Source organism: Felis catus, chromosome X, assembly GCF_018350175.1.
Source record: "Felis catus isolate Fca126 chromosome X, F.catus_Fca126_mat1.0, whole genome shotgun sequence".
Taxonomy (NCBI): domain Eukaryota; kingdom Metazoa; phylum Chordata; class Mammalia; order Carnivora; family Felidae; genus Felis; species Felis catus.
Window position 1 is genome coordinate 82,121,736 of NC_058386.1, and position 19,622 is coordinate 82,141,357.

Here is a 19,622-nt window from a genome sequence, read left to right on the forward strand (position 1 = left end):
TCCACAAACCAAAAATATTCATATAAAAGCGATTATAATACTGTAATATAATACAAAATAATAAAAAAATACAAAATATAAAGAATAAGCTAACTAACCTGCATTTACCTTTGGAAACCTTTGTGGCTGGTGTGAAGGAGATAAGAGAGAAGAGGGTTATTGTGTAGGAAGAATTTCACTAATGGACTTACTGCTATCTATTCACTCAATGGAATCTCTATCTTTTCATGCAACTTTAGCAAGGGACCTATCCAATGACACTTTCATTTGCCTCCTTTTGAGGATTTTGGGGAAATGTGACATTATATTGTTGTTTAACAGATTCATTTCTTGCACTGATACAGATTTATTTGGGTGGTGCTTTTCTACAAAATTTTGCAGTTTCCCACATTTTACACATCTTCCTAATCTCATTTGAAGAGAGGGATTCCTCCGCCTTTTTCTCCTCCTCCTCTGCAGATGAGATATCCTCAGTAACCTCTTGCTGTTGCTCATGATGCAGATCCACCAATTCACCAGTGGTCAGCTCCTGGCCATGTTCTTCTACCAGCTCTTGACTATCATCCTCATTCACCTCCAGTCCCATGGTATTCCTCAAGGACACAATTTCATTCACAACTGGCAGTTCCTGTTCAAGAGCAAACCCCTCTACGTCATGTCCAAGAATGCAATCAGGCCACAGTCTTCTCCAAGCAGAATGGAAGGTTCTCTGGGTGACCTTATCCAAGAATTTATAGATGATCTTGAGGCCATTCACGATATGGAGCTGATTTTTCCAAAACTCTCAGAGGGCAAGTTTTTCCCCCCTTTGGTCACCTCGAAACATCGCTGAAATAGTGCTTTGATGTAAAGCTTTTTAATGTTTCAAATGACCTGTTGATCCATGGGTTGGAGGATTGGAGTGGTGTTGGGAGGAAGGAACTTGACCTTAATGAACTCGAATTCCTCCATAAATTGTCCTCAGAGACTGGAGGATGAGCAGGAGCATTACCCATAACCGGCAAGGCTTTGAGTGGCAGATTCTTTTCTATAAGGTATTTCTTCACTGCAGGACCGAACCTTGTTAATCCACTCAATGAACAAGATACAAGTGACCCAAGCCTTGCTGTTGGACCTCCACATAATTTTAACTGTCTCTTCTACACCTTGCATTTCTTGAAGGCTCATGGATTCTTGGAATAATACATGAGCAGGGGCTTGACTTTGAAATCCCCACTTGCATTAGCACAAAACAAGAGGGTAAGATGTTCTTTCATGGGCTTGTGACTGAGCGTTGCATTCTCTTCTTCTGTAATGTAGGTCCTATTTTGCATCTTTTTCCAAAATAGCCCTATATCATCGCGGTTAAAAGCTTTCTCCAGCAGGTAACACTCAGAAACCATGTTCACACAGGGCTGCTGTCAGAGCTCCCTGGTTTGGCATGCCTGGTGGCTGGGTTCCATGGTCAGGTGGGCCCAGAGTCTAGGCTTTGGGATTCATGATTAGAGAAGGTTTCAGGTTGTGCTCTAAAAACAGGAAAAGGTACAGGTTTTGTCTTGTAGTTGGCCAGAGCCATAGAGTACCTCTCCAATTGGGCAGGCTGCTGGCTGTGCTCTACTTTTGGGTTAAGTAGCTGCCCAGGATCCCTAGTCTTATGTAGTTTATACTTTCTGATTGGGCAGAATTAGTGGTTAGGCTCCTCATCTGGGTGAGGCAGAAGGCTGTGTTCACCAATTAGGCAGTGTCATAGACTTGACATCATGGCTGAGCAGGTTTGCTACCCAGGCATCATGGTTGTGTGAAGCTACAAGCTCTGCTTCACAGTTAGTTGGGGTTGCTACATGCACTACCTGCTGAAGTACCACTATAGGCTGAACACTGAGACTGTCCAGGATTGTTATTGAGGTCAGAGTAGGGAGGCAGGTGAAGGGAGTTACTTGCTTGGCTTCTCCCCAAGCAGAGCTGAATAATGTAGTCTACAGTTGCCCAGGATCTCTGGCCAGACTTCCTGATTGGGCAGAGCTGGAGGCTATGCCTAACAATTTAGGGGGAAATTTGCCTTGGCTCTTGGCCTGAGAGAGGCTGTAGACTGTGTTCTATTGTTGTATGGCATCATACTTTGGGCTTTGGCATCTAGAAGAGCCAGATGCTATGCTATCCTATGCTATGCTATGCTATGCTATGCTTTGCTATGCTATGCTATGCTATTTACGTATTTATTTAATTTGTATGTATTGTATTTGCAGTTTTATAGGGATGTTGGCTTGTTTCCTGGAATGTTTGGGGTTGTGGACTGTGCTCTGAATTTGCCTGGAATTGCTGTTTGGGCTCCCATCTCAAGAAAGGCTGGAGTCTATGCTCCACATTTTGGCAGGGCTGCTTACTTGTTTTCCTGTATGAATAGGCTATAGGATGGGCTCCACAATTGCCTGTGGTCTATAGCCAGGCTTCCTGGTTGGGCAGGGCTGTAGGATGTGATCAACAGTTGGGCAGGGTAGCTGGCTTGTCACCCTCTGCAGGCAAAGTCATAGGATGGACTTCATGGGACAGCTTGTTGGCTGAAGACCCAAACCAGGCAGAAATGCCAACTAAGCTCCATGGCCACTTGGGTCCACTGGCTCAGTTTTACAGATGCCTAGGCTCTCTGCATGGGAGCTACTGCCAATAGGAAAACAGTCTGCTTGCTCTGACCCTCACCCCCTTTTCATCTCTAGCAGATTCCCTTTAGTCTAGCCCCACTGGTTGCCTCAGTGATCTCCATGAAGTAAGATTGAATTGAAGAAGAAGAAAAAAAAGGATTTTGTGCCAAAATCAGATGTGCTACATCAAAGCACAAATTATTTTTGTAGCAAAATTTTCTTGATTAAAGTAGCTATGAGCACATTTACATTTTGATGAAAGCTCCTATGTCTTTGAATATTGGTAACATAATTTGCAACTTATGGAAAAACAGTCCATATATTTACTGTGTTAAGAGCATTGCCATGGAATATTTAATTATAGGATATTTGGACAAAGATCTGATTTCTTCAGAGGAAAGCAAGTAACTCCATGTAGAAGTCCACCAGCTCTGATATTCTTAATTTATTAATTAGAAAACTAGTTATCAATATATGGAATAAAGAATTTAAATACAGAAGTCACAAAAATACAGGCTTATTGCTGAAACAGTAAATAAAGGTAGCATTTTGTTTTGTTTTGTTTATTCAAGTTTTACTTAAATTCTACTTAGTTAAAATAGAGTGTAATATTAGTGTCAGGTGTAGAATTTAGTGATTCATCATTTATGTACAACATCCAGTGCTCATCACAAGTGCCCTCCTTAGTACCCATATCTAACCCATTGCCCTTGTCCATCTCCCCTCTATTAACCCTCAGTTTGTTCTATATAGTTAAGGATCTATTTCCCTATTTGCCTTTTTTTTTTAATTTCCCTGTGTTCATCTGTTTTGTTTCTTAAATTCTACGTATGAGTGAAATCATACCATATTTTTTCTTTCTATAACTGACTTATTTCACTCAACATAATACACTCTAGCTCCATCCAAGTCGTTGCAAATAGCAAGATTCTATTCTTTTTTATGGCTGAGTAATATTCCAACGTGTGTGTGTGTGTGTGTGTGTGTGTGTGTGTGTGACATCTTTTTTTACCTATTCATCAGCCGATGGACATTTACACTCTTTCTATAACTTGACTATTTTAGATAATGCTGCTATAAATGTCAGGATGCATGTATCCCTTTGAATTAGTATTTTTGTATCCTTTGGGTAAATACCTAGTAGTGTATTTGCTGTGTTATAGGGCAGTTCTATTTTTAACTTTCTGAGGAATCTCCATACTATTTTCCAGAATGGCTGCACCAGTTTGCATTCCCACCAACAGTGTAAGAGTGTTCCTCTTTTTCTGTATCCTTGCCAATACCTTTTGTTTCCTGTGTTGTTAATTGTAGCCATTCTGACTGGTGTGAGGTGGTATCATGGTTTTGATGTGTATTTCCTTGATGATAAGTGATGTTGATCATGTTTTCATGTGTCTGTTAGCCATATGTATGTCTTCTTTAAAAAATATCTATACACGTCTTCTGCCAATTTTTTAATTGGATTATTTGGGTATTGGGTGTTGAGTTTGATAAGTTATTTTTACATTTTGGATACTAACACTTTATCAGATCTGTCATTTGCAAGTATCTTCTCTCATACCAAAGGTTGCCTTTTAGTTTTGTTGATTGCTTCCTTTGCTGTGCAGCTTTTAATCTTGATGAAGTCCAAATAGCTTATTTTTGCTTTTGTTTCTCTTGCCTCAGGAAACATATTTAGTAAGAAGTTGCTCTGGCCCATATCAAAGTGGTTACTGCCTGTATTATTCTCTAGATTTTTATGGTTACCTGTCTCACATTTAGGTCTTTCATCCATTTTGAATTTATTTTTGTGTATCATATAATAACATGGTCCATTTTCATTTTTCATGTTTTCCCAACATTTGTTGAAGAGATTGTCTTTTCCATTGGATATTCTTTCCTGCTTTGTCCAAGGTAAGTTGACCACATAGGTAACATTTGTAATGAGAGGAGAATGGAAGAAAATATCCTAGACATATTGTGACAATTGATTAACTGTTTAAAGTAAATAAACTCAGGTTTCCATTCAAAGCATACACCTAGAAAAATCAGAGAAATTTTTTTCAAACTCTTTCTCCTTTGCTACAAAAGAAAACCATGATCTGTGTACAAAAAGTTATATATCATGGCCAAGTGGGATTTTACTCAGGTATAAAGGGCTGGTTCAATATTCAAAAATCAATTAATGTAGTCCATCACATCAACAGGCTAAAAAAAAAACACCACATAATCATACCAATAGATACAGAAAAAGCATTTGGTAAAAATACAACACCCATTTTTGATAAAAAACTTTCAAACTAAGAAGAGGGGAAACTTCTCAACATGATAAAGAAAATCTACAAAAGCTTACATCTAGCATCATACATAATGGTGAGAAGTCAGAACCTTTCCCACAATGATCAGCAACAAGACAAGAAGTCTTTTCTCACTATTACTTTTCAACTTTGTATTGGAAGTTCTTGTTAATGCATTAATTCAAGATAAAGAAATAAAAGGGATGTAGATTTAGAACAAAAAGCAATAATAAAACTTTGTTCAAAGGTGACATCATTGCCTATGTGGAAAATCTGAAATAGTTGACAAAAAACAAACAAAAAACCCTCTGGAGCTAAATGAATATAACAAAGTTGTAGGATATAAGGTTAATATAATGTAAAATGGCCAGGGGTGCCTGTGTGGCTCAAGTGTCTGACTTTGGCTTAGGTCATGATCTCACAGCTTATATGTTCGAGCCCCACATTGGGCTCTGTGCTGACAGTTCAGAGCCTGGAGCCTGCTTCGGATTCTGTGTCTCCCTATCTCTCTCTGCTCCTCCCCCACTCACACTCTGTCTTTCTTGCTCAAAAAATAAATACATTAAATTTTTTTTTAAATGGCCATTGCTTTCCTGTATACCAACAATGAGTAACTGGAATTTTAAATTAAAAACACAATGCCATTTACGTTTGCCACCATTTACATAAGTCACCCCCAAAATGAAATACTTGTGTAAAATCTACAAAATGTGTATAAGATCCATATAAGGAAAATTACAAAACTCTGGTGAAAGAATTCAAACGAGATAAATAAATGGAGAGGTGTTCCATGTTTGTGGATAGGAAGAATCAGTATTGTGTAAATGCCAGTTCTTCCCAACTTTATAGATTCAATGCAGTCCCAATCAAAATCCCAGCAAGACATGTAGACATTGACACGCTGATTCTCAAGTTTATGTGGCAAGGAAAAAGACACAAAATATCCAACACCATATTTAAAGAGAAGAACAGGGGCGCCTGGGTGGCTCGGTTAAGCGTCCAATTTTGGCTCAGGTCATGATCTCAGGGTTTGTGAGTTCAAGCCCTGTGTTGGGTTCTGTGCTGACAGCTCAGAGCCTGGAGCCTGCATTGGATTCTCTCCCACTCTCTCTGCTCCTCACCTGTTCTCTCTCTCTCTCTCTGTTCCTCCCCTGTTCTCTCTGTCTCTCTTTTTCTCAAAAATAAATATTTAAAAAATATATTTAAAAAAATAAAGAGAAGAACAAAGCTGGAGAATTTTCACTATTTGACCTTAAGACTTATTATAAAGCTACAATAATCTACACATTATGATACTGGTGAAAGAATGACAAATAGATCTATGGAATAGAATTGAGAGTCTGGAAATAGACCCATATAAAAATAGTGAACTGATCTTTGATAAAGGAGTAAAGGCAATAAAATGGAGACAAGTTAGTCTTTTCAGTAAATAATGTTGGAATAACTGGACATCCATAGGCAAAAAAAAAATGGGCACAGACTTTATATTCTTCACAAAAATTAACTCAAAATGCATCACAGAGCTAACTGTAAAATGCAAAACTATAAAACACCTAGAACCTGACATAAAAGAAAATCTTGATGACCTTGGGACTGGTGATGACATTTTAGTACACCAAAGGCACAGTCTATGAAGACAAAAAAAAACTTGGTAGGCTGGACTTCATTAAACTGAAAAATTCTGCTTTGAGGGGCACCTGGGTGGCTCTGTCAGTTAAGCATCCAACTTCAACTCAGGTCATGATGTCATGGTTTGTGAGTTCCAGCCCTGCATCAGGCTCTGTGCTGACAACTCAGAGCCTGGAGCCTGCTTTGGATTCTGTGTCTCCCTCTCTTTCTTCCCCTCCCCCATTCACGTTCTCTCCGTCTCTCTCTCAAAAATAAATAAACATTAAAAAAACTAAGGCTGTAACGAGAGAAAGAAGGACATTACATCATAATTAATGGATCTATCCAAGAAGATCTAACAATTGTAAATATTTGCATCCAAATTGGGAGCACACAAATATATCATTCAATTAATAATAAACATAAAGAAACTCATTGATAATAATACCATAATAGTAAACTTTAATACCCCACTTTACAGCATGGGCAGATCGTCTGAGCAGAAAATCAACAAGGAAACAGTGGGTTTGAATGACACACTTGACCAGGTGTACTTAAGAGATAAATTCAGACCATTTCATCCTAAAGCAGAAAAATACACATTCTTCCTAAGTGCATATAGATCGTTTTCCAAAACAGAACACATACTAGGTCACAAATCAGCCCTCAACTGGTACAGAAAGATTGAAATCATACCATGCATATTTTCAGATCACAACACTATGAAGCCTGAAATTAACTACAGGAAAAAATGTGGAAAGCCCTCAAATACATGGAAGTTAAAACTCATCCTACTAAAGAATGGATGGGTTAACCAGGAAATTAAAGAAGAAATGAAAAAAAAATACGTGCAAACCAATGAAAATACACAAGAGTCCAAACCCTTTGTGGTGCAGCAAAAGCAATCCTAAGAGGAAATTACATTGCAATTCTAGCCTATCTAAAGAAGCAAGAAAGGTCCCAAATACACAACCTCACCTTAAACCTAAAGAAGCTACAAAAGGAGCAGCAAATAAAAACTAAAGCCAGCAGATGAAGGGTAATAATAGAGGTTACAGTAGAAATAAAAGATATAGAAACAAACAAACAAAACCCAGTAGAACAGATCAATGAAACTGACAGCTGGTACTTTGAAAAAAATAAATGAATTGATAACCCCCAAGCCAGATTTATCAAAAAGAAAAGAGAAAGGATCCAAATACATAAAACAATACATAAGAAAGGAGAGATCACAAACACCAGAGAAATACAAACAATTATAAGAATACTATGAAAATTATATGCTAAAAAAATGGGCAATATGGAAGGAATGGACAAATTCCTAGAAACACACTACCAAAACTGAAAAAGAAGAAATAGATAATTTGAACATACCCATAACAAGCAAAGAAATTGAATTGGTTATAAAAAAAAAAAATCTCCCACCAAACCAGAGTCCTGGGCGAGTTGGCTTCCAAGAGAAATTCTACCAGATATTTAAAGAAGAATTAGTGCCAATTCTCCTCAAACTGTTCCAAAAAATAGAAATGGAAGGAAAACTTCCAAACTCATTCTACGAGGCCAGCATTACCTTGATTCCAAAACCAAAGACCCCACTAAAAAGGAAAATTACAGGACAATATCCCTGATGAAACTGGATGCAAAAATTCTCAACAAGATACTAGCAATTTGAATTCAACAGTGCATTAAGAGAATTATTCACCTGTATCAAATGGGATATATTCCTGGGATGCAGGGGTGGTTGGATATTCACAAATCAATCAATGTGATACCCCACATTAATGAAAGAAATGACATGATCCTGTAAATAGAAATGCAGAAAAAGCATTTGACAAAATACAGCATCCGCTCTTGGTAAAAATCCTGAAGAAAATGGCAATAGAAGGAACATATCTCAACATCATAAAAACATCCACAGCTAATATCCTCAATGGGTAAAAACTGAAAGCTTTCCCCCTAAGATCAGGAACATGACAGGGATATCCACTCTCACCACTTTTGTTCAACATAGTACTGTAAGTCCTAGCCTCAGCAATCAGACAACAAAACAAAATAAAAGGCATCCTAAATGGCAAGGAAGAACTCAAACTTTTGCTCTTCACAGATGACATAATACTCCACATGGAAAGTCCAAAAGAGTCCACCAAAAAACTTCTAGAGCTGAAATATGAAGTCAGTGAAGTCACAGGATATAAAATCAATGTACAGAAATTGGTTGCATTTCTATATGCCAGTAATGAAACAGCAGAAAGAGATATCAAGGAATCAATCCCATTTGCAATGTCACCAAAAACCATAAGATACCTGGGAATAGACCTAACCAAAGTGGTAAAATATCTGTATGCTGAAAACTATAGAGCTTATGAAAGAAGTTGAAGAAGACACAAAGAAATAGAAAAGCATCTCATGCTCATGGATTGGAAGAATATTATTAACATATCAATACGACCCAAAGCAATCTACACATTCAATGCAATCTCTATTAAAGTAACACCAATATTCTTCACAGAGCTAGGACAAACAATCCTAAAATTTGTATGGAACCATGTAAAATCCCAAATAGCCAAAGTAATGTTGAAAAAGAAAACCGAAGTTGGAGGCATCACAATCCCAGACTCTAATCTGTATTACAAAGCTGTAATCATCAAGACACTATGGAACGGGCACAAAAACACAGACACATAGATAAATGGAATAGAATACAGAGCCCAGATATGAACACACATATGTATAGCCAACTAATCTTAGAGCGGAAAAGAGTATCCAAAGGAAAAAACTCTCTTCAACAAATGGTGATGGGAAAACTGGACAGCAACATGCAGAAGAATGAAACTGGACCATTTCTTACACCATACACAAAAATAAACTCACAATGGATGATAGACCTACATATGAGACAAGAAACCATCAAAATCCTACAGGAGAAAACAGGCAGCAAACTCTTTGACCTTGGCCACAGCAACTTCTTGACATGTCTCCAAAGGCAAGGTAATAAAAGCAAAAATAAACTATTGGAACATCATAAAGATAAAAAGATTATTCACAGTGAAGGAAACAATCAACAAAACTTAAAGGCAACTGATGGAATGGTAGACAATATTTGCAAATGACATTCGGATAAAGGGTTAGTATCAAAAATCTATGAAGACTTACCAAACTCAACATCCAAAAAAAATAGACAACCCAGTGAATAAGTGGGCAGAAGACATGAACAGACACGTTTGCAAAGACATCAGATGGCTGACACATGAAAAGATGCTGAACATCGCTCATCATCAGACAATGAGATACCACCTCACACCTGTCAGAATGACTAAATAACTCCAGAAATAACACATAATGGTGAGGATGTGGAGAAAGGGGAGCCCTATTGCACTTTTGGTGGGAATTCAAATTGGTGCAGCCACCCTGGTAAACAGTATGGAGGTTCCTCAAAAAAATTAAAAATAGAACTATGCTATGACCCAGAAATTATACTACTAGGTATTTATCCAAAGGACACAAAAATGCTGATTAGAAGGGGCACCTTCACTGCAATGTTTGTATCAGCGTTAATAATAATAGCCAAATTATGGAAAGAGCCCAAATGTTCATTGACTGATGAATGGATAAAGATGTGGGACACACACACACACACACACACACACACAGTGGAATACTATTCGGCAATGAAAAAAATGATATCTTGTCAACAACATGGATGGAACTTGAGGGTATTATGCTAAGCAAAATAAGTTAGAGAAGGACAGATATTATATGATTTCACTCATGTGGAATTCGAGAAACACAACAGATTAACATAGGGGAAGGGAAGAAAAAATAAGATAAAATAGGGAGGCAAACCATAAGAGACTCTTAAATACAGAGAACAAACTGAGCATTGCTAGAGGGGAGGTGGGTGGGGGGATGGATTAAAAGGGTGATGAGTATTAAGGAGGGTACTTTTTGGGGTGAGAACACAGTGTCATGTGTGATAGAGGAATCTCTGGATTCTACTCCTGAAACCAAGACTACACTGTGTTTTAACTAACTTGAATGTGTGTGTGTGTGTGTGTGTGTGTGTGTGTGTGTGTTTATGTGTGTGTTAATTATGAAACTACAATAATTAGATAATTTGGTGATGAGTTAAAAGTAGAACTATAGAACAGACTAGAAGTCAGAAACTGGCCAAAATAGATACAGAGAGTTTATATATAATAAAATGGCAAGACAACTCTGTGGGAAAAATATGGATTGTTCAAAAACAGTATTTGGGGAGTAGTGTCAGGAAAGATTGTGTTGTAGAAAGGGCCATGAAACCATCTCTCCACTTAGAAAATAGCTTTACTGGTAAAAATTATCTGAAGTGACTAGATTAGAACCATGGATTCTATTTGAACTTTTGCTACTTTCAGGGGAAAGCTTAGCTGACAAATGATGGATATTATCAGTCAATTTCAGCTACTAATTCTCCAATCTCCAGGCCCATGGCAGGAAGCTATGGGACAGCAACATGCATTTGAAGCATGACTCGCTGGAGCCAGGGTGGACAATAAGGACGTTGTCCTCTAAGGATTGGGGTTTGTGTTTTGATTTTTGATAATTTCTGCTCACTGAGGTGTAGGCACCAAGGCTGGTAATTGTTTCACACCTACCAGCTAAGGTGGGTTCCAAAGTATGTAGAGGAGATGGACCTGCAGCTTTTTTTGGTGGGGGGGGAGGCATTAAAAAACAAATGCATGTACAGGATAATTTAGAAAGCCATAGTGCATGCCCAAGGAAAGACATAGTCTCAGAAAAGCCCCAAGAAGATCTCAAATTTCACCTCAGCCTGATTTCCAGCAAAGAGACACCCTGCAATAATAACATAAAAACCAGTAAAATCCTGGATATCGGAAAGAGATTGTGATTTCCAGAGTTACCACATCATAAGATTCAAGTGTTCGGCTTTCAGCAAAAGATCATAAGGCATACAAAGAAACATGAGAATGTGACTCATTCAACAGAACAAAATAAATCTACAGGAAACATACCTGAGGAAGCACAAGTGTCACACATAATAGACAAAGACTTTAAAGCTAACAGAAGTCATAGACAAAGAAAGAGAAATAATGGATGAATGAAATGAGGATATCAGTTAAGGGAAATAATACAAAGGAACCAAAAGGGAATTTTGGACTTGAAAGTTAAAATGACTGAAGTGAAAAATACTCTTGAGAGGTTCAGCAGATTTGAGCAAGCAGTAAAATGAATCAGTTAATTTGAAGTAAGGTCAATGGAAGTTATTGAGTCTGGTAAATAGGAAGAAAAAATGAAAAGTGAACACAGCCTGAGAGACCTGTGGGGCACCACAAAGCTGAACAATAGACCAACATAGACAATTGTGGGAATTCCATGAGAAGAGAGATAGAAAGGAGCAGAAATTTGTTTTTTTTTGGGGGGGGGGGTGTTGAGTTTAATAAGTTCTTTATATATTTGGGGCACTAGCCATTCATCAGATATGTCATTTGCAAACATCTTCTCCCATTCCAAAGGTTGCCTTTTAAGTTTTTTTTTTTTTAATTTACTTTGCTACTAAGTGAAATAAGTGTTGTCAGAGAAAGACAAATACCGTATGATTTTACTTGTATGTGGAATTTAAGAAACAAAATAGATGAATATAGGGGGAAAGAAGAGAGAGACAAACCAGAAAACAAACTGTGTACTATAGAGAAAAAACTGAGGGTTGCTGGAGAAGAGATGGGTCAGGGAATGGGTTAAATGGGTGATGAGTATTAAGGAGGGCAGTAGTTGTGATGAGCACTGGGTGTTGTATGCAAATGATGAATTACTAACTTCTGCACCTGAAACTAATATTACATTTTATATTAACCAACTTGAACTTAAATACAAGAGTATAAAAAAAGCAATCATTGAGCTATGCTTTTGGGTACAGAATGTATAAAGATATGATCTGTGATAACAATAGCAGAAAGAGGGGCAATGGAAGTGTATGGAAGTAACTTTTGTAGACTACTAGAGTTCAGTTGGGATGAATTCAGATATTGTTATGACTTTACAATATTAAATGTAATTTCCACAGTCATAAAGAAAATATCTATACAATATATCCAGAGGAAAATGAGAAGGTAATTAAGTATTTTTTAAAAATTAATTAAATAGAAAAGAAGGCAATAATGAAGGAAATGAGGGATGCAAAAGCTATAAGGCTTATAATAAATAACATAAAACATAACGGCAAAAGTAAGTCTATCCTATCAATAATTACTTTAAGTGTAAATGGATAAAATATTTCAATCAAAATAAATAGATTTGCAGAAGAGATTTAAAAAACATGATGCAACTATATACTCTACGCAAGAGACTCATTTTAGCTCCAAAGAGAAGATTAAAAAGTAAAGGATGGAAAAAGAATTCTATATAAATAGTAAACAATAGAAAACTGTGTTGGCTATACCAATACCAGAAACAATAGACTGAGATTTTAAAAGGTTATAGACAACAGAGAAGGACATTTTATATTAATAAAGTGTCAATACAGAAAGAGGACATAACACATATAAACATTTACATACCTAGTAGACACTTTATGAAGCAAACATTGACAGAATTGTAGGGAGAAATAGTTGTACAATAACAGTTGAAGACTTTAATACATCATTTTCCATAATGTGTGGATAAAGTAGGCAGAAGATGAGTAAGGAAATAAAAAAAACTTGAACAACATAATAAACCAACTAGACCTAATCAACGTTTACAGAACACTCAACCCAACAAAAAAGAATACACATTATTCTCAAGTACACATAGGACATTCTCCAAGAAAGACCACATGTTAAGACATAAAACAAGTCTTTGTAGATTTAAAAAGATACATATACAAAATAACTTCTTCAACAATATGGCATGAATTTAGAAATCAGATAAAGAAAACTGGAAAATTCACAAATTACAGAAATTAAACATCAAACAAATCGGTCAAAAAAGAAATTACAAAGAAAATTAGAAAATATTTAAATATGAATGAAAACAAAAACACTGGACCACTTTCTCACGCCATACACAAGAATAAATTCAAAACGGTTTAAAGACCTAAGTGTGAAACTTGAAACCATAAAAATCCTAGAGGAGGACACAGGCAGTAACCTCTTTGACATCTCCCATAGCAACTTCTTTCTGGATATGTCTCCTGATGCAAGGGAAACAAAACCAAAAATAAACTACTGGGACTTATTCAAAACAAAAAGCTTATGCACAGCAAACAGTCAACAAAAGTAAAAGACAACCTACTGAATGGGAGAATATATTTGGAAAGGACATACCTAATAAAGGGTTAGTATCCAAAATATCTAAACAGTGTATAAAACTCAACACCAAAAAATGAATAATCCAAGTTAAAAAATGGGTAGAAGACATAAATAGACATTTTTCCAAAGATTACATACAGATGGCCAATAGGCACATGAAAAGATGCTGAACATCACTGATCATCAGGGATACAAATCAAAACTACAATGAGATATCACCTCATATTTTTAAAATGGCTAAAATCAACAACACAAGAACAACAGGTTTTGGTGAGTATGTGAAGAAAGGGAAACCCTCCTGCACTGTTGGTGGGAATACAAACTAGTGCAGCCAGTGTAGAAGACAGTATAGAGGTTCCTCAAAAAGTTAAAAATAGAACTACCCTAAGATCCAGCAATTGTATTATGAGGTATTTACCCAAAAAACAAAAACACTAATTCCAAGGGATACATGAACCCCTATGTTTATAGTAGCATTATATTCTCTACAATAGCCAAATTATTGAAAAAGCCCAAATGCCCATCAACTGATGAATGGATAAGAAAATGTGATATATGTATACACTAGAATATTATTCAGCCATAAAAAGAATGAAATCTTGCCATTTGTAAGGACATGGATGGGGCTAGTGAGCCAAATGAGCAAAGGGAAAAAAAAGGGAGAGAGAGGCAAACCAAGAAACAATCTTAGCTATAGAGAACAAACTGATGGTTACCAGAGGGGAGGTGGGGGGAGATGAGTTAAATAGGTAATGGGGATTAAGGAGTACACTTATGATGAGCACTGGGTGTTGTACGGAAGTGTTGAATCACTGTTGTCCACCTTAAACTAATATTACACTGTATGTTAACTAACTGTAATTTAAATAAAAACTTTAAGAAATAAGTAAAATTATCTGTTTGCAAATGATTTGATTTTATATGTAGAAAATGCTAAAGATTTTGTGTACACACACACACACACACACACACACACACACACTGATAGAACCAAAGAATGAATTCAGGAAAGTTGAAGGATGCAAAATCAAAAATTAAATACCAGTTGTGTTCCTGTAAATGAACTGTGGACAATCCAAAAAGGAAATTAAGAAAACAATTTCATTTACAATAGCATCAAAGCCATACAATACTTAGAAATAAACCTAACTATGGAAGTGAAAGACTTGTACACTGAAAACAAGAAAATATTGCTGAAAGAAGTTTTGTGGGGGTTTTTTGCTGAAAAAAAGTTTTAGAAGACACAAATAAAGGGAAAGACATCCTATGTTTATGGATTTGAAGGTTTAATATTATTAAGATGACCATACTACCCAAAGTGCTCTCTCTACTGATTCAACACAATCCCTATCACAGTCCCAACATACCTTTTTCAGAAATGAAGAAAACATCCCAAAATTCATATAGAATCTTAATGGACCTCAGATAGCCAAAACAATTTTGAAAAAGAACCAGTTTGGAGGCCTGACTTTAAAATATTACAAAGTTACAGTTATCCAAAGAGTGTACTGTCATAAAGACAGACAAATAGACCAGTGGAATAGAATAAAGATCCTAGCAATATATCTTTGTATATATGGTTAAATTATATTTAACAAAGGTACCAAGACCATTTAATGGGGAAAGGGCTGTCTTGTAAACAAATGGTGATGGGAGCTTTTCCACCTGCTCCCCCTCCCACTAGTGCCACTCCTGCTATACCACCAGCTCAGAGCTCCCAGTTCCTGTAAAGCTAGCGCCAACCTCATCTTTCTCCAGCCAGAGTCGTAATCATCTACTGGAACCTCATTAGCCATGATGAGATGTTCTCTGACATCTATATGATCTGCAGATCATAGATGGGCTGTGCCTGGAGGTGGAGGGGAGGATGGTCAGTAGGACAGAGGGTAACATTGGTGACTTGCTCATCAGTGGAAATGCCTCTGATAATGGCACCAAATGCAAATGTACCAAAAGCACAGTGAGACATAACTTTCAGGAAAACAGCTTCACAAAAGAAGCCTACAAGAAGTAAATTGAAGATTACATGAAATCAACAAAGGCAAACTTGAAGAACAGAGGCCAGAAAGAATAAAACCTTTTATAACAAGGGCCGCAGAACAAATCAAGCACATCCTTGCTAATTTCTTTTTTTTTAAGTTTTATTTTTTTAATTTTTAATTTATTTATTTTTAAAATATGAAATTTATTGTCAAATTGGTTTCCATTCAACACCCAGTGCTCATCCCAACAGGTGCCCTCCTCAATACCCATCACCCACCCTCATCCTTGCTAATTTCAAAAACTACCAGTTCTTTATTGGTGAAAATACGAATCCAGATGGCATGGTTGCTCTGCTGGACTATTTTGAGGATGGTGTAACCACAAATATGATTTTCTTTAAGGATGGTTTAGAAATGGAAAAATGTTAAGGAATTTGGCTATTGCTTTGGATGTATCGCCTGTTGTCATAACTGGCTGCTGCTCTTCATCCACACAACGCTGGGATTTAAACAAATAGGATTGATGTCATCTTGAGCTCTTCATTTATTTTGACCTTGATTTACTTAGAGAAGCATTGTTTTTAAGAAAAAAGAAAGTCATGTAGGTTTATAATAATGAAATGCATTTAAACTCATTTGAAAGAATTCCTCTTAGTTTAATACATATTTAAATCCATCCTGTGTAGTGTCTTGGAGAAGCTAGAGCCTGGTTGTAGACTATTGCTAGAAAGCACAAGACTGCCTGTAGATCATTTCTACAGTGAAAACTACTTCTGGGACTGGAATATAAAAAACAAGAACAAAAAGTCTTACTTCTGAGTTCAAGTAAAGGGAAAGGCCATAAGTATAGCTGTGCCAACATTTGAAGTGGATTCCTTACACATTTCATCACCTACAAATGGAAGTATTTAATTATGGAAGCGATTACCAAAAGAAATAAAAAGAGACCAATACAAATGGAAGAAAATACAAAAAAGAAATACAAAACAAACAAACATAAAACCAGATATGATGATGGGAAAGCTGGGTATCTATATCCAAAAGAAATTGGGGCCCTTCTCTTGTACCATATACAAAAAATAACTCAAAATAGATTAAAGACCTAAATGCAAGAACCCAAATTATAGAATTCTTACATAAAACAGAAGGAAAAATCTTTATAAATTGGACTTGGCAATTATTTCTTCAATATAACACCAAAAGTACAAGGAACAAAAGGTAAAGTAGACAAATGGGACTACATCAAACATTAAAAAAACTTTTGTGAATCAAAGAGCATGATCAACAGAATGAAAGGTACCCTATGAAGGGGAGAAGATAATTGAAAATTATTATGTGCCTAATAATGGATAAATATTTAGAACTTTTTTATTTTAATTTTTAAAAATGTACATCCAAATTAGTTAGCATGTAGTGAAACAATGATTTCAGGAGTAGATTCCTTAATGCCCCTTACCCATTTAGCCCATCCCCCCTCCCACAACCCCTCCAGTAACCCTCAGTTTATTCTCCGTATTTATGAGTCTCTTCTGTTTTGTCCCCCTCCCTGTTTTTATATTATTTTTGTTTCCCTCCCCTTATGTTCATCTGTTTTGTCTCTGAAAGTCCTCATATTATTGAAGTCATATGATTTTTGTCTTTCTCTGACTAACTTCACTTAGCATAATACCCTCCAGTTCCATCCGTGTAGTTGCAAATGGCAAGATTTCATTATTTTTGATTGCCGAGTATACTCCATAGTATATATATATACCACACCTTCTTTATCCATTCATCCATCGATGGACATTTGGGCTCTTTCCATACTTTGGTTGTTGTTGATAGTGCTGCTATAAACATGGGGGTTCATGTGTCCCTTCAAAACAGCACACCTGTATCCCTTGGATAAATGCCTAGTAGTGCAATTGCTGGGTCATAGGGTAGTTCTATTTTTAGTTTTTTGAGGAATTCCATACTGCTTTCCAAAGTGGCTGCACCAGCTTGCATTCCCAGATAAATGTTTAGAATTTATAAAGAACTGTAACTCAATAACAAAAAGTCAAACAACTTGATTTAAAAATGGGCAATGAACTTGAATATACTTTTCGCCAAAGAAGATATACAAATGGCCAACAAGCACATGCAAAGATGGTCCACATTACTAATCATCAGAAAAATGTAAAGCAAAACCACAATGTGATACTACCTTACACCTATTAGGATGGCTATTATAAAATAAAAATCAGATAACAACAAGTTTTGGCAAGGATATGGAAAATTTGGAGCACTTAAGATCTGTTAGTGGTATTGAAATAGTGAAACCATTGTGGAAAACAGTAGGGAGGGTCCTCAAAAATTTTAAAATAGAATGACCATATTATCTAACAATCTTACTGCTGGGTATATATCTGAAATAATTGACAGCAAAGTTTTGAAGAGCTATCTGCATGCTCATGTTCATGGCAGCACTAGTCACAATAACCAAGAGGTAGCAGCAATTAAAATGTCTACTGAAGGATGAATGGATAAACAAAATGTGTGTGTGTATACAATGGAATATTATTCAACATTAAATAGGAGACAAATCCTGTCATATGCTTCAACATAAAAGTAACATTGATGACATTATGCTAAGTAAAATTAGCCAGTTACATTAAAAATAAATATGTATGATTCTGCCCACATAATGTATCTAAAGTAGTCAAGTCATAGCTACAGAAAGTAGAATGGTGGTTTCCATGGGCTGGGGAGAGGGGAATTATTTAATCAGTGTAGAGTTTCAGATTTGCAAGATGAAAATTTTCTAGAGATCTCTTCACAATAATGTGAATATATTTAACCCTACTGAACTATACACTTGAAAATAGTTAAGATGCTAAATTTTATGTTATGTATTTTTACCATAATAAAAAATTCTCAAAAGACCTAAAACAAAGATTGAATCAGTAATCAAAAGTCTCCCAAAAAGAAAGTCCTGGAGAAAATACTTTCACCAGTGAATTCTATTAAGTATTCAATGAAATATTAACACCAAGAATTCTCAAATTCTTCCAAGAAATTGGAGAAGTGCTTTCTAAAACTCTTTCTGTGAGGCCAGCACTACCCTGATATCAAATTCAGATAAAGATATTACAAGAAAAAATAAAAACTAATACATTTTATAAATATAACACAAATATCCTCAACACAAAAGCAAATAAAATCCAACAACATATTAAACAGATTTTTCCGCATAACTATATGGGATTTGTCCTGGGAATTTAAGAATGTTTCAACATAAGAAAATCAATCAATGTAATACATTACATTCATAGAAATAATAGAAGAAAACATTATTATCTCAGTTGACAAAGAAAAATCATTTGACAAAATCCAGTACCCTTTAATAATAAAAACTCAGAAACCTAGAAATAGAAAATTCCTCATCAGGTAGTTGTGAAAATTCCACAGCTAACATGGTACTTGGTGGTGAAAGACTTAGGTTTCCTCTAAGATCAAGAACAAGATAAGACTGCCAAATTTTATTGCTGCTATTCGCCATTGTAATAGAAGTTCTATCCAGAGCTATTCTATAAGAAAAAATAAAAATAAAAAACCATACTAATTGGAAAGAAAAAAGTAGTATTATCTGTATTTACTGCTGGTATGATTTTTTTAATACATATAGACACAAATAATCCAAAAGACAGCCATTAGAGCTAATAATCCAATTTAGCAAAGTTGCAGGGCACAAGGACAACACTAAAAATTCATTTGTGTTTCTATACAACAGGAATAAACTATCCAAAAGGAAATAAGAAAGCAATTACATTTACAATAGCATCTAAAATAATTAAATATTTTACAGTATATCTAACCAGAGAGGTGAAAGAT

General features: G+C 35.9%; 1 pseudogene; it reads left to right on the forward strand.

The window, feature by feature from the left end:
• The first annotated feature begins 496 nt into the window (after nucleotides 1-496).
• LOC101092255 lies at nucleotides 497-17,219 on the forward strand (annotated as a pseudogene).
• The last annotated feature ends 2,403 nt before the right edge of the window (nucleotides 17,220-19,622 follow it).